The sequence below is a fragment of the Dunckerocampus dactyliophorus genome, chromosome 4 (assembly GCF_027744805.1).
Source record: "Dunckerocampus dactyliophorus isolate RoL2022-P2 chromosome 4, RoL_Ddac_1.1, whole genome shotgun sequence".
Lineage (NCBI taxonomy): Eukaryota > Metazoa > Chordata > Actinopteri > Syngnathiformes > Syngnathidae > Dunckerocampus > Dunckerocampus dactyliophorus.
In genome coordinates this window covers 23,068,685-23,094,340 of record NC_072822.1, presented here as the reverse complement: position 1 = coordinate 23,094,340, position 25,656 = coordinate 23,068,685, and the positions used below count along the sequence as shown (strand labels likewise).

At 40.3% G+C, this 25,656-nt stretch overlaps 1 protein-coding gene across 10 annotated transcripts in view; it reads right to left on the bottom strand.

The window, feature by feature from the left end:
- Positions 1 to 25,656, bottom strand: part of fbrsl1 (fibrosin-like 1) — a 380,357-nt gene that overhangs the window by 249,867 nt on the left and 104,834 nt on the right. The gene's annotated exons all lie outside the window — the stretch shown is intronic.

Sequence of the window (25,656 nt, the reverse complement as noted above, 5' to 3'; positions counted from 1 at the left end):
TACTCCGGTTTCCTCCCACATTCCAAAAACATGCATGTTAGGTTAATTGGCGACTCTAAATTGTCCATAGGTATGAATGTGAGTGTGAATGGTTGTTTGTCTAAATATGCCCTGTGATAGACTGGAGACCAGTCCAGGGTGTACCCCGCCTCTCCTCCGAAGTCAGCTGGGATAGGCTCCAGCATACCCTAGTGAGGATAACCGACATAGAAAAAGGATGGATGGATACAATACAGGTCAAAAGTTTGGACACACACGACACAACCCGATGGTCCCTACCCAAAGGCAATACATTCCACTAAGTAACCCTGACAAGGCAAACCTGTGAAGTGAAAACCATTTCAGGTGACTACCTCATGAATCTGATTGAGAGCACATTCATTCATAGTTTTGATGCATTCAATGACAATTTAGTCGTGAAAATAAAGAAAACACATTGAATGAGAAGGTGTGTACAAACGTTTGGCCTGTACTGTAGTTTGATGACTTCCCGTTCTTACTTGCATATATGTTTAAAAAAAGTGCCAAGGTCAAGTAAGTTCTGAACTAAGAGAGTAGTGAACAACTATAACAACAGGCTGCTTTAGGTTGTGCATCAGAACTTCAACTGTAGCACATTTGTTGCCCAAAAGGGGGAGTAGGATGTTGGTAGTTCTATCATTGGAATGAGTGATATCCAAAGGAAGCATGGTGCCAAGGGGGACTTTGGCAAATGGCAGCATGTAGCAAGGTCGTCTCTCCAATTGTCTGCCAGTGAGATAGCGAAGGGTGGCTGCATAGCAGGGCTATAGCTCTGTGACTGCCTGACAAACTCCTGCGGCCCTGCAAAAAATGGTGGCGCTCCATCTTGTGTCACTGTGGGGGTGTCTAGAAGTGGCATGGTGCTGAGCAAAGTGCCCTCCCCTTGCTTTCAGTGCCTCTCTCCACATCCCAGAAGCATCCATCACATCGTTCCCTAGTGGGGCGTGGGTAACGGATCGACTTTCCTCCGTAGTGCTAATCAATCCGACTCTCGCTGCCTCTCTCCGGGAACATTTATGGCCTGCCATAAAGCAGGCCTTTGGGGCATTACAGCACCCAGTAATCCTACTAAGTGAGCAATATTTCCCATCTCTGGAGCTGCAGTTAGACGGGCTCAGGCCATAAATAGCAGAGTTAATCTGTGGCCGTGACTTCTTGGCCAACCCTAAGCAGTCACACGCCCAGTGGGACCAGAAGGGAACCACCCGCTGGCCAAGGTAAAACAATCTTTAAGACAAAACGATGAGGTGGTCAACTTTGATGAAGCTGTTGAATAAATGACACGTCTTTGAGAGGTTCTTTCACGACTCAAAGGATAGACAGAGTAGTGGTGCGAACTGCAGAAGAGCATGCAATATCATTTTTCCATAATCATCTACTTTGGAGCCTCATGGACGCCTTCCTGGTGAGACATTTCGGATATGTCTAACCAAGGGGAGACGTTGGGGAAGACAATATATAAAATTTCAATACATAAAATCTAAAAGATATAAAATGTTGTACTTAAATCTTTGGAGCAAACACACTACTGCATTCATGTAATTGAGATGAGATCCACCAGCCCTGTCAGAAACAGCCTTGATAAAGTTTAAAAAGGTTGGCAATCAATGGTTATTGAGGATGAGGGCCCACTTATGTCCAATTGCGGTGCCTTTTATTCACACTGTGCACTCCTGTCACAACCCCTTGAAAAAATAAAAATAAAAAGGAAAGTTTGGATGGACAAGATCATGGGTGAATTGTGTCTATGATCTGTAATGTATCTGCAGTCAAAGCCAATGATTTAAAAAATATGAAAGAAAAACACTCAAACCAGCACTGCTGCACACTAATTTTAGACCTTCTGCCAAGGTCAGTGAGCTTTCCTTAAAAGGGAAAGCTCACTGACTGAGTTAAAACAGATATGTCGATGAGCTTTTACTTCTTCAGAACATCTTAAAACAGACTATTTTCTCTCAGGGCACCAGTGGGAGCTCCATATAGTAAAACACAAAAGACAGAAGGAAGCCTTTGGCAGAGTATTGCCAGAGCTTTATAGCAACCATCTCCTTTTCACCAACAACTGCTGTAGCTCGGGTTGATCCCATTTTATTCCTCCCATCATGTATCAAAATGTCTCCCTGAGGAACCTTTGACTTTGAGCAGAGGCCTCTGTCTCTTTATTGCTGCAAGGCCAAATCTCTCCATCACGCCACAGGTACAGGAGTCAAGGCCTTCAACCCTCGGCACCCTCATGTCTCAGCAGTCCTGCTCAGCTCAGCCAAGCTCCCCCAGGCTGCCTGCTTATCAGCTGGGAAAGGTTGCTGACTTTTTAAGTCTCTTGGGTCAGGTCAGGAACCTGACATTGTTTTCACGCTCTAACATAGGCAGAGGCATGACAGAGACATGGTAACAGCAATCCAGCAGAAGGTTATTCGAAGATTTTGGCCAATTCCTATTAAAGTGAGGACACACGCTTTGTTTACTAAAACAGAGAGGTCAAACAATTGGTTTTGCTATGAATATGTTTATCCAGTGGCTTAACATTTGCTTTATTTAGTCAATGTTGCTTTATTTAGTCTGTGGCAGTTATTTAGTTAAACTCTAAAGTGCATATGGTAAAGTTCACATGGTATGCACTTTATACTGTATACATATTTTAATGTGATATTTCATTTTATTTATAGTGACCAACACTGTACATTATACACCTCATACCAGCATATATTATTAACAACTGGCCAATATTTTAAACTTCCAATACAAAGAATTGACAATCCTTCAGTCCAAATAACTTTTTTTTTAATGACGTTTTCTGTAATTTGGCCTTGTCAAATTGTGGGAGTGGAAGGCATCTAGTCTGAAAGCATTTTACTTGTTCTTTGATTCATTTATTTGTTGTTCGTTTCCTCTTCTTTCAACTTTCAGCACAACAGGCAGAAGAGACTGGCGAGTGTGAAAGTTCACACACCTGTCCTAGTATTTCCTTCTTCGCAGGCAAAGTCCGTTATGGCTCTGATACTACGTCTGCAGGTGGATTTGTTTCTCCATTTCATATCTACAGTCTCTAGTATCGACATATCTAACAGTTGGTCCGAGATTGAACAGACCGTGTGAAAGAGGCTAATCCAGAAGCAAACATGTTCACTGGGGCAAAGAATTATAACCCACGCTGGAGTTGTATTTTCACAGTCTGGACAACTCATAAGAAATATTTCCATAGGTAGTCCCCAAGTCAGGCAGAGAACCCTTGTCCTTTACATCTATGAGCAATAAAAGTTGGTATTTTATCATATTGTAGCAAGAACAGAAGATCGGACTGTTCCCATGGAAAGTGATCCTATCTACTGGTATAAGGTTCAGTATCCATGAAGCTGCAATTCATTCCTAGCCTGTGAGCCTGTTTCAAGTCCTTAAGGAGAATTAACAACACACATGCATTGTAAAAGAGGAAGGGGGATATGATTCTAAGCACTGAGACTGCTGCTGCACACATGAAGCATTCTCTTTATCGCTCTTAACAATCAGTCTAATTATGTTCATTGGAGGTGTCCAATTAATCTTCTATTGTCAGCCGGTGGCTAACTGTTTCTTTTCTCCTCAGACTGCCACACACAGACACAGTAAAATCTGCAATTAACACCAGGCAAATGTATTTAGTGCCACTTGTCTGAGCTCTGACTTGTGCCAATTATGCCTGATCAATTCTGTCAGGAGGTGAGGAAGCGGAGTGCCACTGGGAGGACCGTTTGTTGACAGAACTGCAACAAAGCCTTCTAAAACACCCACAAGCAGACGTGTGAGCTCGGTTGTCAAGTGGCAAGTTCACAAGTGTATAACAGAGGGGTCGTTTCATTCACATCACTATCAGTCGTTTTAACTACTTCATAGGCAAAACATTCTGGAAGTGATTACTTAATTACAACCAAAATGCAGAGAACACATTTCACTCTACCTTGTATTTAGATGGGTTAGTGTATGATCTGGTTAGTGTGTTTTTCGGTTTACATCAGAAATGCATGCCAAAAGTTTGCCTTGGTTTGCTTATATTTTCCGGTTTGCGTACAATATGGCGCATGTCCTATGTAAGTAAATGCACTGCGTGAGTCTGACTGTATTTGTGATGTATTTTTTTGTCACAAAACGTCCTCATTAACAGGCTATTAGTTGCTAACAAAATGGAAACCGGAGCCGGAAGTCAGCTCCGTTGCTCCTGTATGATGTCTGTGTCAACAAAGATCCTCAATCAATGTAAAAGTGACGTTAAATGTAAATGTATCTCTTTCATTCATCAGTTACAGGCATTTAAAAATCTTCATGCAAAACGATCCTAGTAAACCTATAAAAAGTGTTTTGTGTAAACATTTTTGGGTGTCTGCAACAGATTAGTTGGCTTTTGATTATTTATTATAGGAAAAACTGATTTGGTTAGAATATGTTTCCATTTTAGCCGCCCCGTCTGGAACGGTTTAATGATGCTAACCGAGGTTCCACTGTACTTGAATAAATATTAAATAACAATAATAATAAATAATATAAATTATAATAAATAACAAAATGTCCATGCAAAAAACATTCAGATGAAATAGAAAAATCAGTAGACATGCAACAGTTTCCAATGTATTATTGTAAATAACCATTTTAAATGTACAGTAAATGTACATCTTGTTTAGAAAGAATGCAGCGATCACTACTGGAAAGTGGGGAGACAAAAAGCATGACAACAGCTACTCAGCTTTGTCATTTCCAGGCATGCTAATATCCCAAACCCGTTGTGTGTTGTGTGTGTGGAGAGGTTCCATCAGTTTACATTAAAGTTTATAGCAATCTATCCTGAGTGTTCCACAATGGCATTGAAGACATTGTTGCCTTTTTCATCCAATGATTTGTGTAAGACTGGGTTTTCGGCGTTGATCACTACCAAAACAAGATTAGGAAGCAAAATTAACAGAATATACACACACATATACACACACATAAAACCACGCTATTATCGACATCCCTTTGGAAAACAAACTCCAGGTTCACTCCAACGGTGAGTCAGTATTCATTGTGTGTGTTTTGTAGTGTGTGTTAGTGTAGTTGAGCTACAACAATTAATGAGTTGAATTAATTAATTGACAACTATTTTGTTATTAGATTAATTATCTTTTGATTTAAAAATGGAAATATCCTCTGGTTTCAGCCTCTCGAATGTGAATGTTTTTAAAAATTTTTTTATTTCCTTACTCGTCCATGAAAGCAGATCTTTGTGTTTTAGGCAAAACAAGACACACACATCAGCTTTGACTCTGGTAAATAGTGATCAACATTTTTGACTCTTTTCTGTTACGGTGCGGACCAAATCACTGTTTGTGATTGGTTCATATTGATTTGGTCCATCTAAGGCCTAGCCAATTACTCAATATAATCATTCACGCTAATCAAAACAACAAGCTGAGGTAAATCAACTAAGAAAATAATTGTTAGTTGCAGCCCTTGGAGTTACTGATAAATGTAAAGATGTAGGAAATATTTTCACCTTTTGTCCATATAATTTGCTTGCTTCCTGGCAAAGCAGTGAGGTGGCCATCAAAATCCATTGGGCAAAGTTGTAGAAATCGTACTGCACAGTATGTGGCAGTTGGCACACATGTGTACAAGCACCACCTATAGGCCTGGAGAAAAGCAGCATTTCCCACCACGTGGATGTTTTTCCAATCAAATGAGTCAGTCGGGCTTGGGGTTATTTCAACTTGGTGGAGGTCTGCGGTCTGAAAAGTGCCAATACAGTTCTCCAGACCCTTCGCTCTGGATGTGCATATATGGGCATGTACAGTACAAAATGCATACACAATCTTGCAGCATGCCAGTGTTTGCTTTTATGTGCTCGCTCATGCTTAAAGTGTTTTGCTGGAAGCAGGCCCCCCTGAAGCTACACTGACCCTAAAATTTTAAAACCATAGCTTTACATGGGTGCAGACACTGGGAAGGGGAAGCTCACTGACTGGAATAACCATGTTACAAACCCCAATGTACAACGTCACAAATATTAAAGTCAGGTCTGAAGGGCAGGGGCACAGCCAAGACTCGCTGCATCTGAGACTGACTGGATAGGAAATATGAGCATACCGTAAATTCCGGCGTGTATGCCACACTGGTGTATAAGCCGCAGGTGTGCACGTCATAAAATGGGATATTTAGTGCACAGAAAGATGTTATGCAGAAAGACTTTTTTTACATTTTTAATAAAATAAATATTTATTTTTTTCCAAACAGTGTGTGTCAGACAGTGGTGCAACACTGCTGATTAACCGTGCAGAACACAGCTAGTTAAAAACATTGCCGAATAGTGCATGTAACATACAGTAGATAACAACAGGCGACCCTCTTCCGTGTCAGAATTGAACAGCGTACTAATTCCTTTGTCACACACGTTGTGGGTGCTCTCTCTCTTTCGGTGTGGGAAGGCGGGGAAGGTGGACTGAAGTGAGGTAAAGGAGGAGGAGCACGTTTGGGAGAAATACAGTGGACATGGCGGAAAATTTGCAAGCTGATGAGGTGAGGTGTCTATGAGTGCCATGGTCATGTAACAGCATGCTAATGATTTTCAACTGGCAGTAGTCCTACGCGAAGCAGCCATGTTTCCTTGTCTTGACAGCCAAATCCATTTCCATCCATCCATCCATCCATCTTTTATGTTGTTTATCCTCAAATCCATTGCCCACTGCGATTGTGCACAACGCATCTACATTTTGGTACAGTAAATCGAGGTATGCACCTAAACATTGGTTGCGACCCGCCATAAACAAGAAGAACAAGAAGAAGAACGTCTGCATCCGGTCGTTTATTTTCGGTAGTCAGTGTTAGGTGGCTAGATAGATACTTTATTCATCTCCAAGAGAACAACACGGCATGTTATGTTTTGTTTTACATGTTTTATTGTATATGTACTTCCATTTAGCGATATGCATATAGTATGCATAAGCGGTTAAGACGTGTACGCCTGTGGCGCTACGTACATTGCGTAAGGTTTACGTTAGGTCACTTGGGAAATTGTTGGATATTAAACATTATTTCTGCTACAGTTATCATCTGGACTTCATGAGAACCACAGTACAGTGACACTTTGTGGCCGAGTCATCATCTTGCGTGGATCACCCCTGGCAGATGCAGGTATGTGTCAATGCGATCGCAGCACAAATTCCAATACGTCCCCTCTTATTTTGTTTTCATTCAACCTAACAGGCTTTGCAATCTTGGCAGTGTATTTATGGTGTTTATTTAATAATCCAAATCCAACAATGTTTTACATTTGATTTTAGTATAAATTGTGCTTGCTGTTGCTCACTGTGAACGGCAGCGTGTACATGCCTGGCTCCACTCAACTACAGCGACAGGCTTAGCAAAAGCTGAGAATGGTGGCTTCTCTGTGATTTCTGGTTGTTTCCTGAACTTTTTTTTTTTTTGCCCTTATGATGGACTACCTTAGTAATACTGTTTTCCAAAATAAAATTTAAACGATTAGTAGTAGTTCTGAAGTACAGGAGATATCACAAGATTAGAGCATGACCACACCAAGCATCATGGGAAATGTAGTTTTTAGCCTTATATTAGCCACACCGGCAGATAAGCCGCAGGGTTCAAGGTTTGAGAAAAAAAGTGGTGGCTTATGCACCGGCATTTAAAGTACTAACATTTTCACTGAGAAGTGTCGGCTTCACCAGACCTCACCACTGACCAGCAGGTGGAAAGTCCCTTACGAACCAATAGGGTATCGACTACAGGAGACAACATGTGATAACATTGAATGTGCTTCTACAAGATCAGGTTGAAGGTTGAAGCAGCATCAAGTTGTCGAGTCTCTAATGGCAACAGATATCAAATCATGCCCTATCGCCATTGAAATCCTCAACCTGTAAAATTCCTTAATATCAGACACTTTCAAAACGACTGTATAAGTGATGCTTTATATTATTAAATATAAATAGATGCAATGCCATTATTTTGCCTACACTGACTATTGGCTGCATATTAGTTTGAACAATAAGTCATTATCACATTATGTCATCACCTACAGTACTTAGAATAGAAAATGGTGGATGGTGCAGCAATGCTGTCTCTGTCCACCAGAGTGAGCCCCAATGAATGCTTTCCTCAGATGCAATGCATTATCGGAAAACTTAAAGAGTTTGTTATTTCCATTATAAACTCATATTTGTATATTTACCGACTATACTTTTTTAGTGTTAAGTTGCTGTGTGATGAGTTTTGTATTATTTGTAAGATGACAGACTATTATATTGTGATACTGTTACTGTAGATATAATGACCTCCTGTGATTTCCAATGGGTTGACAAGCTTGTTGTATGCACACTGACAGCTTGTGACTGGCTCCGGCCAAAGGGCTACCTTTTCCTTACTGACTTGTGAGAGACACAGTATTTAAACAATTAGTAGTAGTTCTGAAATAAAGGAGATGTCACAAGATTAGAATTTAGCCATAAATTAGCCGCACCGCTGTATAAGCTGCAGGTTTCAAAGTTTAAGAAGAGTTCATTTAGCCATTTGTATGGTTGAGAGTGCTTATTTTAGGCAAAAAATACAAATTACCTAAATACGCATATGTTTTGAGCAATAATAGGCCATATTCCACCACAAAAAAAGATTTGTTCATTAATATATGTTTGAAAAAAACGAACCAAAAGGCACTTTAAAAAGCTTGAATAAATATAAATATACCCACCATTGTGTATGGCAGTTTAATGCACATGTATCCTTTTAAGAGATCTTGGGTCTGATGTTTTGTGTCCTAAGGCAAGACTTTGTCTGCAACAGTCCAAGTGCATGTTCAAGGTGACGTGCTGAGCACTGCATTAGTCCAGCACCAGAGGGCTGCCTGTTTTGAATGGCAGTTACCACTGCTAGTGACTCATGAATTAAAACCCGTGAGTAACTGAGCTAATTTACTTTTGTGACCCCACCGACCAAGCTCACAGCTCACTGAACCATTCCTACATTATCTACTCAGTAACTCAACATCATATTGCTAATTGGTGATGTTATGCCTTCCGCTTGACTCAAACCTTTGACTCCAATCACATGGTGTCCTATTACTATCTGAAATAAGTGACTGCCTTGTCTTTGGGAGACACTATCATGTTATTTTATTCTGTTTTAAACAGGTTTTGGATGCTATGCAAGGTGTCATTACAAGTTACAATGTAAAACCTCCCCTCCACATACTACACCCATACAATACACAGCTAATAAACACTGTGTGACTTCATCTGGAACATACTGTGCGCCTCAGACCCATGTGCTGAGAGATCAACCCATGGGCCATCTCCTCCCTTCTGGGCTCAGAGGACAAACTCTAACCGGCTTCACTTGAAGGGGTCAACCGCAAGAACCACACCTCCATCTGGCCCTGCACTTTAGGGATTGCCAGGGGGTATGTCAACCCCACGTCTGCCATGTCAAGTCATTCCCGCCCGACCCTCCTCCCTTGCCTCAGGCTATACATGCGCTATTGTGCAAAAGCAATCAGTCTTATCCCCCCTTTACATGTGCGCCTCCTCTCTCTTTGTTTTACAAATGGCCTCTCCCACATCATTTTACATACACACTCCAACTACCGAGCTCTGGGGACCGTCCAGGAAGTAATTGTGGCTTTTGTGCGTGTGGTCCAACCCCTGCTACACACACACCATTTCTCCCTCAGAAGGAGCCACACCCACTTGTCAGCTGTCATCGTATAACTGCCTGCAGACCAGGGGCCCCATGGCCGGATCTATACTGCATGGAAACACAATTATAGCTCTTGCTGCAACTGCTTTAATAAACAATGAAAACAATGAATGAATGAAAAGGGGCCAACAAAGCCCCTAAATCAAAAGTGGCAACAATTTACCATACCTAAAAATGATCATACTGCACAGAGCGACAAAATTAACTTCATTAAATCAATTTCAAGTGTGAATGATTGTTTGTCAATATGTACCCTGCAACTGACTGGCGACCAGTCCAGGGTGTACCCCGCCTCTCACCCGAATTCAGCTGGAATACGCCCCAGCATACCCCCCGACCCTAGTGAGGATTAGTGGCATAGAAAAGGGATCGATGGATGGAAATCATTATCCACGCCAGCCTAATGTGAATTAGTTTGATTGATACATGCAGACATGACACCCTATGTAGCAGCATTGCTTTAAATGTTTCTTAAATGTGCTAATATAAATGATAGCAAAGGCATACACAACCCACACTTGTTCCAACAGGATTTCATTATTTCTGAAGCTGGTGTTTTCATGGCTACCCTAAGCTTCCATTCAAATACGTTGTAGAAAACATGTTGATGGAACCTGCAAAACAGCCAGCTGTCGGGCTTTAGTATCAAAAACCCAGGCGAGCTTTACTTTAGGTGCCTCTTTCAGCTTCCCTGGCATTTTGTAGAATGGGAACAGTGACCCCCAATGGATGATGAGAGGCAACATGGCAAAACAGCCGGTATAATTCAGCAACACCTTGTATATGCGGGTGCTGTACAGTTTACATGCAGCAGGGGTCAGTGTTGCACCGTAGCAAATATGAGCAAAACAGAAAGAATACAGCACATCTGTGTCGGTGACACCACTAATCCCATTTAATCCGTCTGAGTTAATGTCCAGTTTTGCCGGTCGCAACCCCCCTCGGGGCACAGGGCTATGAAAACATGGGCAAGGGCCACTGCAGATCCCATTAATGTGCGACTCTAATAGACTGGAATGACAAAGATGACACTTAGTTGTTCGGGTGCTGCCATGTAGGCGTGCATTTCATCCAAACCAAGCCAGAAGGACACAGACGCACATAAAAAGAAATAAACAAAAACTGAATGTATGTCAACTACTGAAGAACATAAACACAACACAGACATGGTTGTACTGCAACACATTGTTCAAGACAAGTGGCAATTAGCAGGAATTAAAAGGCTGATAATTGAAGTGGTAATTACCTAAAACAAACTGACGCAGTTGTAGCAAGGAAGAGAATCAGGCATCCCTAAGAGACGGTCGAGATCAACACGTGCAAAGCGTGAAACAACATGTCAGGTGACATCCCGCTCCCTCCATTGTAAACTACACAGGCCTCCGAGCGAATACATCTCACAGTTTGAGGAGGCTTTCTTGCCACCCACTCCATTCTTCCTCCTTAAGGCTTGTTGCATGACACCGCATCTTATGTAAAGCGACTCCCAGCCACTGACACGACTCTGACCTGACTGTTGTTTTGCACTTCAGCTGCCTTTTGGAATAAAACCTGATCTCATTTGAACTGCAACAACCTGCTCTTCAAAAATGCCTTTGATACTTAACACTACACAAAGTAACCTACAATGATCATGTAAATCATGAAGCTTGAGTTTAATGAAGTGTCTCTCCCTGCTGTCTGCTCTTGTTAAATGCCTACCAGGGGCAATATAGCTGTTGCTATAGTTACAGACTTTGCAGCAGATGCAAAACTGGCATATAATGAAGGCAGGGAGGTCCCACATTTAATAAATTAGGTAAATAAAGAAAGTAATCACACAGAGCCTGCCAGCAAAGCACAGAGAAATAATGTCTCGACAAATTTATTATAGCTAACGTCTTCCCCATGAGCGCAAAGCCTCACAACCACACAGAAAAAAAGGCACCTAACGTAACTGCAGGACTGAACGGTGTTTGTAATCTGTTCATTATTATCAGATATCCTGGAGTTTTGTCTTGCTCTGTCTAATTCTGAAATAGTGTGTGAATGAGAGTGATTTAATATTCTTGAAGCCTCATCCTACGTTTTTTTTCTTCCAAGGAAGCCTTGCAACATCTCAATTATTATAGCTAGTTAACTGTAACCACATCACAGTGTGTGTGTGCGTGTGTCTGTGGTCCTATGCTGCAGCAACCTCGGCCAAGTGCCCTACATGAATGGGCATTAATCACTGTTCGTTGTCCCGTGCAGTACTCACCTGACTAAGCACAGCGGGCCCATACGGTGTCAGTATAGCTGTTCTATGCTACTTCTATGCTACTTTTATTTAAAAGCTCTTGACATTTCAATTACAATGTTAAATACTCTTGAGAAATTCAAGTTTATTGCTTTTGATACAATGTACTACTACTTTGACAATGTACTACTAATGAAAAAATGCTCTCAAAAAATGGTGTCAATAATCGACAATAAATTGTAGGGCAATTATCGTCCAGCAAAATTAGTTATCGTAACAGGCCTATGAAACATACAAGCGTCAGACTAGATCGCTGGAACAGCAGGCTTTTATTGCAGGTTGGAATTATCTCACAACAGGCAGACTAATAATAGCATAGTAATCATAATAATAACACAGGCTACTGTTGCAGCCATAATCCACAAAAATTTAAGTTTGAACCCTCTACGTCACTTCCTGTTCAGGCGCCAGAAACACATTTATTGCAACACCCACAAGCACAAATTTTATTTACAGTCATCCCTTGCTACATCGCGGTTCGAAAATCACTCCCTCACTCTATCACTATAAAAAAAAAAGAATAAATAATCACTGTTTTGTGGTTGACTGTGGCTCAATATTTATAACAGGTTTTCTATGCTCCAACTACAAAAATATTCGATTTATCAGTATTGAATCGCACTTCGTGGAAATTCACTTATCACGGTCGGGTCTAGAACCAATTAACTGCAATAAACAAGGGACCAATACGAGTGTAAAGGTGACAATGTGGGTGTTATTTCAAGTGTTAGAGGGCTAATAATGTTAAAAAATAACATATTCAGTAGATCAAACAAAATTATTCCAATTATAAAGCAGGAATCCTACTTTGCAGAAATTCACTTATCACGGTCGGGTCTGGAACAAATTAACTGTGATACACGAGGGATTACTGTACAGTGGTTTTGAATTTTGTGGAAAGCTACTAAAAGAACAGGGTGCAATTTGTGAAGTTTTGTGAAGTTGAGAGAACATACTAGTATATCATCTTGGTTAGATATAGTTTGCAGTGTACTTCACAGGTCAAACTGGGACCAAGGTTGTTTATTTTATATATAAATGATAAGTGTATGGCCTCGAAAGCCTTAAAGGTAACATGGTTTGCAGATGGCACTGCATCTTCATCAGGGGACAACGTACCCTCCCCTCCAAAAGTTTGGGAACAACTACACCTGCTCACCTACATGAGCAAATGGAAACGTAAGAATTGTATTTCCATGCTGTGACTTTGTTAAGCATGTTCAAATAAACTAAACCATTACATCATTTTTGTTGTGGTTAACGCTGTTTTACACCAGTGTCAAAAGTAAGAGTGTGTGTGCAAGACAGTGATTCTGTCACCAAATATTCCTATTTTTCATCTTTGGCATGTGGTACAGCTTACCAGGTATGCACTGCTACCATTGACAGTACTTGATTTGGTCCTAATAAAAATGATCAAGCATACACGCTCATAATACAAGCAGTAAAGTAATTGACTGATTAAGGTCCATTACAAGTCCTGCTGCTCTCCGCAACCCTCCTACCTCAACAACCCCCCACTTGCACACACACACATAAAGTGCCTGCAGCCACCTCTGTGGCACACCTTATTATGCCCTCATCTAATAATGCTCTTAGCTAAATTGCAGAGTTCACTTGTGCAACAGGAGTAAAGTCCTCCTGTACAAGGTTACCACTTATAAGCTTTTCAAGCCCATAATTAAATCAAGGCTGTAACATTTTTGGCTGATTGTCAACAGGCACAGCACTAGATACTCTTTTGGTTGTTCCCTCATGAGCAATCAATGTGCAAGCCTCCAAATTGTCAAAAAGACCAACTCTCAAGACAATGAGTGGATCAAATTTGCTGCAATTAAGATCTACTTAGATTAAGTGAACTGAAAATGGCTGAAAAGTTTGCCCAAAAGGAACACTTGTACAGTATATGAGGCATCCAAGAAACGCAGCGCACAAAAAAGAGTGGTTTTACAGTATGTGACATGATGCATTCCACCAGAAATGATCTGCAGTTTCTCAGGCATTCAGATACACTTGCGAATAAAAGAACAACTACAGGCTAGGTCAGGGGTCTACAAACCATGGCTTCGGACCTGCACGCGGCTCTTTTATCTTCTGGTGTGGCTCCAGCTGGTTTATGCTTTTGTGTCACTATGCCATCTCTTCTGACGTCGTCATGAGCCTTTCAAAGTTCTGCGTCGGAATTGACTGTGTGCTGTGCAATTCTTTGCCAAAGTGCTTTGGGCAGTGTTTTCTGGTGAGTCAACTTGGCGAGAAACCATGATGCTGGTCCACTATTTAGCTTGTTAGCTTCCTTTGTCACAAACAAGTACTCGAACTGGAACCAAACGATGTGTTGCAACACTTTTATTGTGAATGAAATCGGTGGAGAACCCTTAAGAAAAGACTTAAGAAACATGACTAACTGCCAGGTAGCAACAGGTGTGGCTCGTCACTCCGCCAGGAAGACAGAAAATGAATGTGACAATTCCTCTTATGGACGCTGTATATGTACCATTACCTACAATATGTACCATTACCTGTGGTCAGTTTGGTTTTGTGGCTCCAAGTGGGTTTAAATTTAGTGGAAACAGGCCCAAATGGCTCTTTTGATGCTATAGGTTGCCTCGTCTAGGTGCTTAATCAGTAGGACGTTGGTAAATGACTTTGCATTTTCTTATTTGAAGTAAACGTACAAAATGTGAATATACTGTGTTTCAAATACAATGTACTGCACAATTGATTCCCACACATTCACCATTCAGCGGAAAAAAAAATTATTTACATCTCATTCACCTTAAGTCATTAAAAATGTGTCAATTTGTTCAGTTGCTTTGTTCAATTTGTTTGATGATCTGAAACATTTAAGTGTGACGAATATGCAAAAAAATAATTTAAAAAATCAGGAAGGGGACAAACACTTTTTCACACCACTGTATGTCTATAGGTGTAAAAATACTGCACGTCAGCAACACTTAGTGACTAAGTGGCTCATGTTGATTCACCTTGATCCCCAGGTGAAATAAACAGCAAGTAGGTTTAATGTGTTCAGATATTGGCTGCTGTGACTGGTGAGCAGAGATGTAACCGCTCAGGGTCGCTGCATGCCATACAACAGCTACCCTAGCAGTATCAGTCATCCTGATCACCCTTCCTAACTGCCGATGGCCAGTGGTGCGCTTGCATTCATCTCAGCTCTCTGGCTGCCCCTTCATGTCCAGAGGCTGGACTTGTAGTGAGAAGTTTGCCTGAGGGAGGGTCAGAATAATACAGTGAAGTGTCTTCAGAGGTTTTATTCATGACATTATTAGTATGTGTGTGTGTGTGCGTAGCATAACACTAATGGACAACAGTGTTACTGTTTGTGTATGAGCTTGTCTGTGTCGCTGGAGCGAGTCAGCTTTATGTGTTATTCATGGCTCCCATTTGAAGCATGCTGAAGGTCAAAGGCATGATGCTGAGTATCCTGCAAGCATCTTTTTACAGCATAGAACCACTTGCATTAGCTGTATTCATATCAGCCTTATAAGAAACTGTAGTGCTGTCGTGCTACATGATTGTTTAGTCAATAATCTTGTTTTTAATGCTTCGCTTCATATTCCTTTTATCTAATTTATTTATGCCTTTATTCCTGTTACTGCTAGGGCTGCACCATTTTGGAAAAAATGTAAATGACTATTTTCTTGCTTAGATTTCATATTCTCTGGTATAATATATACTAGAGTATATACAGTATATATTTGGGTATATATTTTGGGGGGGAGGGGCACATTTATATATATATTTTTTATTTTTTTAAAAGGCTAAAAAAACATGATACATATTTAAAGACAAAGCTATGTGTTATTAGTTATTAATTAAACTTTTGAGCCTTTCCTCATTACATTACGACTTTTGCTTTACTTTTCCCAAGTTTTAGAGTTTTTCCATTTTTTATATTAATTCTACAATGTGCTGCATGCCAAGAAAAAAATAGCCATGGGACAAAAATGGCCTCTGGGACATACTTTGGACACCCGTACTTTCATAGCTCTTCATAAGCGTTGAACATGGAACGTGACAACTCTGTGGGCAACCACAACTTTCGTCAACGCTTTAGCTTGTTGGCTTCCCGTCACGAGCCAACTGTGGTAATTAAAGAGAGAAGGGTAGCGTAATTGCAACTGTAACTAATCAATGCATGGCAGCAGTCACTAGATCCGAAATGAGAGGACAAGGCGTTCACAAAGGTGTGCTGTAAAGGAGTCATACAGACACAGGAAATAATGTTCTCCAAGTTGACGGAAGCCGGAGAAATGCACAAAATTCGTACCTTACCCATATTGAAGGGGCTGTGAAGAAAAAATTCATACCTATTGGCAGGTCTGTATACATAGTTGTGTTTTATTGTACTATAGCCTAAATTGTGGTTCGAACATCGCACTCTCACTCTATATAAATAATTAATAAATTAACGATCGCTGTTCTGTGGTTGTTTAAAAAAAAATGCATATTTAAGAAAACTGTATTTATTCTTGGCCTAAATTAAGCATTTTCAAGCATAAACATGGCTAAATGAACTCACTAAAGAAACTAAAATACAAATTTAAGGCAGAGGAAGCATTCTAATTGTGAATGTAGTATTCTACATTAGTCACTAGGTGTCAGTAATTGTTCGCTGAGACACGCAGCAGACGTGATCGCCAGAACAGGCATTTATTGCAGGTTTAAATTATCTCACAACAGACACAACTGTCATGTTTCACCTTCGACTCCTGTTTGTTGCCTTCTGTCCTGCCCTGCCTTCTCCTGGCTGTACTCTTGGTTTTTCAGAAGCTCTCTCTCCGGCTGGAGGCGGGACATCTGGGCGCACCTGCACCTGATTTGGTTCCACCACATTTAAGCAGATGGACTGCACCTGGGAGACACTGGATTATTCTTTGACTGCCTGCTACTCTAATGTATGGACACTTGCTTTTTTTGAAACCTTGGACATTAGCCATTGCGGCCTTGCTTATGTGTTTTCTCAAGTTCTCTTCTTTTGAGGAATCAAAAGCTCAGCATCTCCCAGGAGGTACGCCCGGTAGTTCCCTGTGCTCCAGCTTGGCTACCCTTAGTTATTTTTGGCCTTCTTTCATGGTGCCATTTACAAGTAGTTGCTGTTTTTTGCACCAGGCGAGACGAGACGCAGGGTACATACACACTGGTAATAATAACATAATAATCATAACAATAACACAGGCTACTGTTGTGGCCATAACCTACGACAAGCTGAAATTCAACTCTGAATGTCAGACGTCGTTTCCTGCCCTCCACACATCTGTCCGCCCACCACTAATTTCCCCTAGGAAACACATATTCTATGACACACACGAGCAGGAGTTTTATTTATGTCTCTAATTATGTCTACTATATTGGGTAATATGAGTATAAAGCCATTTAAAGCCGCCATTATAATGCAATACATTGATGAGACAATAGCCACCGCAGGAAGTATGTTGTCCAGAAAAAAAAAGGAACTCCTAAAGTCTGAGTCTATGTTATCTTATTTATGTCTAATATGCCTTATTTTCTCTGTTTATATCTACTATTTAGGGTAATACAAATTTAAAGGTGTTATTTCATGTCTAGAGGGCTCTAACAATGTTAAAAAATGTATTTAAACAGGTTTTCAATGCCACAACTACAAAATTATTCCATTTATTAACACTGAATAGCTTCCAGACCCGACCAAGATCCCGTTAACTGCGATAAATGAGGGACGACTGTATTTATGAAAATGTTAAGTCAAGCTGTGCAATATGTTTGTTGCAATACCCGCCATCGCTAAAAGTGTTTAAAATAAGTAAAATAAACCTGTTTTAGGGTGATGAGAATGAGGGGAACCTTTCGGCCGTCATGCGCTCGGGGGGCGCTTGAGTCCAGCTTGTTAAGGAAAATCCAAATAATTTTTGACAATAGAAATGAAACTCGTGTGACTGCGAATCGAGGTCACAATTGTTTTAACGGGAACAAGACGGTTTGGGCCATACATTCTGTTTATAAAAGCAATTATAGAAACTGAATATCACCTCTAAGATCTGCTTTAACACAAATGTCATAAAAAATTATCTCCTCAAAAGCAGTGACTGATCTAACTGTTGGTACTTTTCATACACTGTACATATTCTTGTCAAATTGGCTGTCTCACAGAAAGCAGGGAGATGCTGTAATTATTTTGCACACATATAGCAAATAGTGTTGCGAGTCTCTCACATGCCTCATGAGTCATCTAATTGCATCAAATGTTGCCCGCCAGTGATTACCACATATCGTACTTACTTGCATGCCAGCTTCTGTGCGGTGTTCTATTTGAATTAAGTCCATTTAAGTTGTATTTCTAAGCTGAAACATTAATTAGGCCCTTTCAAGAACTATACACGCTGTTAAAATGAGTCATCCCTTCCTTTAAGTCCAGACAGCAATCTTATCATTACTACAAAGGATTCTAATTGCGTGTGCATTCACCTTTTGCACAATGTGGAATAATGAGGCAAAGAAAGACTATAATCCTCCTTGGTATTGCAAACAAACAGACCGTAGTGTCTGAATTTGAAACGGTGCATAATGATGTTTTGCTGAACTTGTCGTTAAGGACACACGCTCAGCAAACTTCAAACCCTAGAGTTTTCCAAAAGCAGGTGTGCTCTGTATAAATATCCATCTGAGATACAGCACTGTTTACCATACATTCAATTATTTGTGGTGGCCCGCCACTGATACATTTGGACTGCCACAGATAGATTTGTGACCAACTTTTTTGTTTGCTTTAAGATCTGGCTCTCCTTGTTTGCCCTCACTCACAAACACATTATGATGGGACTGTTTGTGTAGCTTGTCATTACAACGACGTACAGTAGATCATAACTCATAAAGCACAGCCTTGGTCATGCCTTATAACGCGTCTGCTAATCAATATAGTGAGATGTTAGATGTCCAATGACATGTCCGTCGTCTTTACACTTCCACTTACATGGAGCCAAGGAAACATCATGAATGTTTTCTTTTACTCGCCTGTGCGTGTTAAAAGGCACTGCGCCGTCCCTTCCGACCCCTTCATGATCTTACCAAAGTTCTTTGTCAGAGTTGAGCGCATGCCATACATTTCTCCACCGAAAGGCTAGGAGTTTTCTGGAGTGTCAAATCAGTGAGCAACCCTGACACTCTCCGACTATTTAGCTTGATAGCTTCCCTCGTCGCCAAGAACTGGAACTAATGGATGTGTTACAGTAATCACTTTTATTGCACATGTTGATCGAATGTTCAACGCGACGTTAGATTATTTTTGTTGGGGGTGGGCACGTCAAGCTACACATTAAGAAGGTGAAGGAAATCATTTATTGAGCGTTTTTTTAAATTTTTTTTTTATTTCTATGTTTTGTATCAAACCCTGGACTGTTGTGTTTCATATTCAGGGTGACAGTTGACTGCTGTACAGCACATGAGGAAATGAAGGAACTGAACAAGTCATGAATCAAGATAACATAAACTGGCATTTCTTGTTTGTCCTCATTAATAAAAGTGAAACATGCAGCAGTTATATGATTTCAATGTCTCTGCAGAAAGATTTCTTTAAAAAAAAAAGATATGCTGAAATAAGGGAAAGACTCGAAGAGGCCTGCATTGAATATTGTAGTAGAAATTAAATGTGTAAATTCCAGTAGATTTCCAGTAGAAGAATTTGGAGTTTTGTGTGGTTAAAAATGGAAATAAAAGTTGTGTATTGATTTAATTAATGAACACACTATAGTTCTCATTAGAGATGCTCACGTTGGCTTTCTTACCGATATCAGATATTGTCCAGCACTTCTTGCAGATACCAATACCAACCGATACCAATATTGCCAGCACCTCTCCCACAAACTAATGTGGTATCATGAACACATGAAGCTTCTTTTACTGGATGCATTTCATGAATAAACACACAATTTGTGCAAAATTGGACAAATCCTCTAAAATGTAATAATACAAGCTATACAAAAAGTGGCAAAACGCTGTGTGGGATTTATGTCATTTTCACATGAGAGTTTGGACTTCAGTTTTAGTTTGGTTTTGGTTTAGTTTTTCCTTATTTTTTTTTTACATAGTTTCCTGTTTTGTACTCTTATTTTGGTTTTCTGTTTCCTGTTTGGGGCAATGTGCAGCCACTTTGCGGTTATGGAAAGCATGTGTCGCAGTACCTGTTTCTCATTAGTAATGAGCACTACCATTTAGATGGAACCGCCATAAGCGCAAAGAAAATTGTATATTTACAATCCGAAATACTTCCACACCGCGGACATACTGATCAAGCTTGTTGCTCTGTGTAGCACGGTGTCATTTGATGAGGTATAACTGGCGCACCAATACCGTTATTGGCAAAAAATCATATGTGTGTATTTAGTTAGTCACTGACTGACAGAGCAGCTACAAACTCCAAGTAGACATAATTAGTGTCCTAATTTAACAACACAGCTTCCTCACTCAACACACATTTCTCAATCCACATATTTGTCATATAATTATAGTTGCACAATACTTAGAGAAATGGCAGAAGCTTGTTGGAAAGTATTCCATAACAAAAAATGTATGCTCTGCATCATTCAATGTGTGTGCCCAACTGCGTCACAAGACACAAAAAAACAACCACCACCCCCTTTAACTGAAAGGCAGCACATGTGAAAGGAAAGCTGCACTTTTTTGGGGAATTTTGCCCATCATCTACAATCCTTGTGTGAAACATGAACACATATTTATTTAACTTTTCTGTGTGTTCTAGTGAGAGAAAACGAGTTAGCATGAGCCAGCTAACATTGCATGTCATGGAAGGCACCTAATATGACTATAAAGCCTTCTAAAAAAAACCTACAACAATGTTTTATCGTTTTATGTACATGTTGTGATCATGCATTAAACGGTACATTGATGATAACATGTAATACTTACAGTATCTTGCCGTATTTTGATGATTTAAAACGTAACCGGAACTTATTTCCTAGGCGCTATGATTCACATAGCGACATGCGACTTCCGTCAACAACAGCAGCATAGGACCAGAGACGACACTTACAATGTCCGCTCTCATTGATAGCTGTGTCTTTCAGCGCAAGACTTGTGCTCCAGTCCTCAGGTAAAAAATGCTGACAGCAAACGATCATCTTGTTGAGTCTTCGTAGCAAAATTGAGAGCCAGTAGTATCCACTGCAGTGGCTTGAGAGTCACGCTGAGACTAGCAAGGCGTTGTGTTACTCCGCCAGATTAATATAGTTTTTCGTGTTAGCTGCTACAATAACAATATCGCTGTAGGTTGGTTAATATACATGTCAGTTATGTAAATGGAACACTGTTGGTATTTTTTGGAGGGTTTTTTTTATTAGGACTTTATCGTCGTAATAGGTGCCTCCCATGACATGCAGTGTTAGCTGGCTCATGCTAACTCGTTTTCTCTCATTAAAACGCACAGAAAAGGTAAAGAAATATATGTTTTTTGTTATATACATTACTAGTCAAACATTTCGACACACTTTCTCATTCGATAGCATGAGGAAGTGTGTCCAAATTTGTCTAAAAATCTGGTAATTGTGATTCCCAGGGCATCTGTAAACAGCTAACATTGCTTTATAGACACGTCATAAAGAGAACACTTATTTTTAGGTATATTACATCCTGTAAGTGAATTAAAGGATTGGTATTTCATGAGAGCAATATGTCAGTCAAGTATGGCCAATGTCAACTGTTCCACAGTGCTGCAGAGACATTCGTTACTTTGATTCACTGACACAGCAAATCTTGAAGCTGCTGTAAAATAAAAAGGAGCAGAGTTGCAGCCTTTTCAGCAATATAAAAGATATCTGAATTCTTCAAATACACTTGTGGTTTACGGCAGCAGCATTCAACATAAACTGTTTAACAAAGTTATTATCTTGTTTGAAATGCAGATTTGCGTCAATCATTGCAGACTTGCACAGTCGATAAGACTGTGAGCTAAATATATAATTGCTAAGTGGCTCTCAGCAAACTAAATATCACAGCCAAACTCATTTGCAGTTGTTAACCTCCCCAGGAAATCTAAGAGAGATATTTTTATCAGAGGAAGAGGCCTCCAGGCTACATACACTCATTATTTAGTTTGTCTGCCTGGCTATATTTCTACTTGTCTTAAACAGCACCAAGGTGGATTTTGGCCTCAGACAGGAGCATGAAAACATCTGCCCATTTAAACAAGCTGTTAACACATAGACAGGCTATCTCTCAGGAACAGAGTCTGTGGGCCAAGTGCTGTGCTTAAAACTACTGGTAGGCCTCTATCTGTATAAACACACTTCAGTAATCATAAAGGAAGACAAGAGCGGGATGACAGGGTAAAGTCACCCGTAGAGATGACAATTGTTCATAAAATAAGAACACAGTATCTATTTACATGCACGAGAGAAAAACAAAAAAAAAATAATGCATTGAGCCGACTGAAACCACACTTTAAAATGTCTGGAAGATCTTGGTTCAAATCTCCGTTGGGCATCTCTGTGTGGAGTTTGCATGTTCTCCCTGTGCGAGCGTGGGTTTTCTCCGGGTATTCCGGCTTCCTCTCACATTCCAAAAACATGCATGTTAGGTTAATTGGAGACTCTAAATTGTCCATAGCTATGAATGTGAGTGTGAATGGTTGTTTATATGTGCCGTGTGATTGACTGGCGACCGGTCCATGGTGTACGCCGCTTCTCGCCAGAAGTCAGCTGGGATAGGCTCCAGCCTACCCGCACCACTAGTGAGGATAAGCGGCTGAATGGATGGGTATACTTTCAATATTAAGAGATTTGAGTAATTTCTTTGATCAGTTGATCCAATGAGGGATTTCCCCAAAAATGCCAGACTTCATAGTAAACATTTATGTACTACTCAAGTATTAGGCCCATCCAAATCTATACACAGCTTATATAATACAGGACTGCAACTAACGATGATTGTCTTATTCAATTCATCTGAAGCTTGTTTTTTTGATTAATCAAGTCGGTTACGCCCTAGAGAGACAAATAGGAACAGTTTGTGGTTTCGTCCACAACACATCAGAAAAGGGGCAACAATGTCAATCACTGTTTTCCAAAGTCAAAGCTGATGTATCTTGTTTCGTCTAAAACACAAAGATAATAGTGGAAAGAAATACTTCAATACTGAATAAAGTACAATTTGTTCTGGACCAAAAATCACTCCATACGCTCTATTGCTCTCTTGTATTACCATATATAACGTAGTGTGTGGAGATATGGGGAAATAACTATAAAAGTACACTTCACTCACTAATCCATAATGTCGCTTATAAAGAACATACAAACCCTTCATTCCTAAAATCAGTTATTCAAATTTGCTGATCTGACTTCAAACGGCTAAAATTATGCATAAAGCAAACAATAACCTGTGACCCAAAATGTGCGTTTAATCGGTAGGAAGCCTCGGGGAAGACCCAGGGCACGTTGGCGAGACTATGTCTCTCAACTGGCCTGGGAACGCCTCGGGATCAGCAGGGAGGAGCTGGACAAAGTAGCTGGGGATAGGGAAGTCTGGGCTTCCCTGCTTAGGCTGCTGCCCCCGCGACTCGACCTTGGATAAGCGGAAGATGATGGATGGATGGATGGACAATGTACACTCACACGTTTGGAGCAAAACGTCATACTAATGCCATTTGTATGTATTAACAGCTTCAAATAATCAGAAAAATCAATTCACACTAAAAGAGATACCACACATGTCTAAAAATCTATTCTCATTCTCAATCTATTCTCAGAAATCTATTCTCTTTAATAGCAGCACAACATTGGGTACACACTTTAACCGTGTCATTACGAGCCATGAAGAGTTGTGTTCACAGACACCAAGTAATTGAAGTTGAATTCACATGTTTTGAGTGTAGATGTGCTTCCGCAGTAGGAGTTACATTAGTGAGTGATAAGAATATCCACTTATTGTTCTTCTTTGTGTTTCTGTTTATTTAGGCCACACATACACACATGGTAAAGACATTATTGTGATTTTCAGAGAGTCTGTGAATTCATCTCGTGTGACAATAGGAATCTCAAGTGACAATGAGAAAGTGTCATTCAGAGGAGGACTAGAGACATGTTTGTGAGTTGGAGATACGTACCGTAATTTCTGGTGTATAAGACACACAGGAGTTTAAGCTGCACCCACTAAATTTAAAGACAAAAACTGATTTTTACATATATAAGCCACACATGTCCACATCATAAAAAAACCTATTGTGGCTCGAGCGTGGAGAGGACCAGGCAGCTCTTTATTTGACAGGAGCCAATCATGAGCTATGAGAAAACTCACAACGAGCTTGTCAAATTCAAAATACTCAAAATAACTGATGGTGTCATCTTACAAAGAAAGCTAAAATCATCACACAGCAACTTAACACGCACTCAGCTGAAATGTTCACCATGGCAGCCATTAGCTGCCAAAATGCATTATGGGATGCCATTATTTTAAACTTGTAATGATACTTGTCTTGTATATTTCTTAGGTAAACCATTTGAGTGTTAACTGGCTGTGTGATGATTTTAGCCTACTCTAAGGATGACACAGTGAGTCAGACTGTTAAATTGATGACTTGCTATTTCCCATGGGTTGACAGGCTCGTAGTGAGTTCCCTTATCGGTTGTGATTGGCTCCTGCCAAAGAAAGAGCTACTGTTTCATCAATGACTTGCGAGCGCCACTGTTTAAATGATTAGTAGTAGTTCTGAAGTATAGCAGATGTCACAAGATTAGAACATCGTCATAACTAGCCGCACCGCCGTATAAGCAGCAAGGTTCAAAGTTTAAGAAAAATGTTGTGACTTATACACCGGAAATTACGGTATATGGTGTTGGAATTGCTTTTGATGTGTTCAGGTCAGAATAAAGTTATAAAAGAGCGTCAAACTTTGTGTGACTATATGGGGACACTTCTGTCCTTCTTCCGTCTGCTGTCATAATAGAGAAATGTGGTCTGACATGATTCGCATGCGTTACGCTAAAAATGTGAACGTAATTAATGAAATAAATTAGCTAACTTTAATGTGCTATTCTAAGAGTGTCAAGTTCAACTCAGGTTCTATGGGCCGAATGTGGATGGCGAGCCACTGATTGAGGGCCAAAAGTATAGAGTATAAATACAGTAAGAGAATGCATTACAAATGTCAGCAACAAACGTGCCCTGTGAGTAACTGGCAACCAGTCGAGGGCGCACCCTCCTTCTCACCTGAAGTTAGCTGGGTTGGGTCCAGCTTGCCCATGACCCTAATGAAGACAAGCAGTATAGAAAATGGATGTATGGATGGATGTCAGTGCCAAACACAGCATTTTATTCGAACAATCAACAACCTGATAAAAACAAACCCTTAGATAGACTGGTGCTTTTGTGTAGTGGGAGGGCACTGATTGAACAGACTCATTAGAGGCATTAGTTTTGTCTGGAGGACTTGGCTTTTGGTAATTGTCTTGGAGAGCAGAGACGGTGACGTTCCACGCTGACTAAAGATTAAAAAAACAGAACAAGAGCAAAGACAACAGAAACCAGCCAAAAGACCTAGAAATTTGAGATGCTAGTTGAAGATTTAAACATTTTCATCGTATTTAGTTGGGAGGTTTTAAGACTCGGACATCTGGCCCACCAAAGCTTTTCATTTGGCCCAA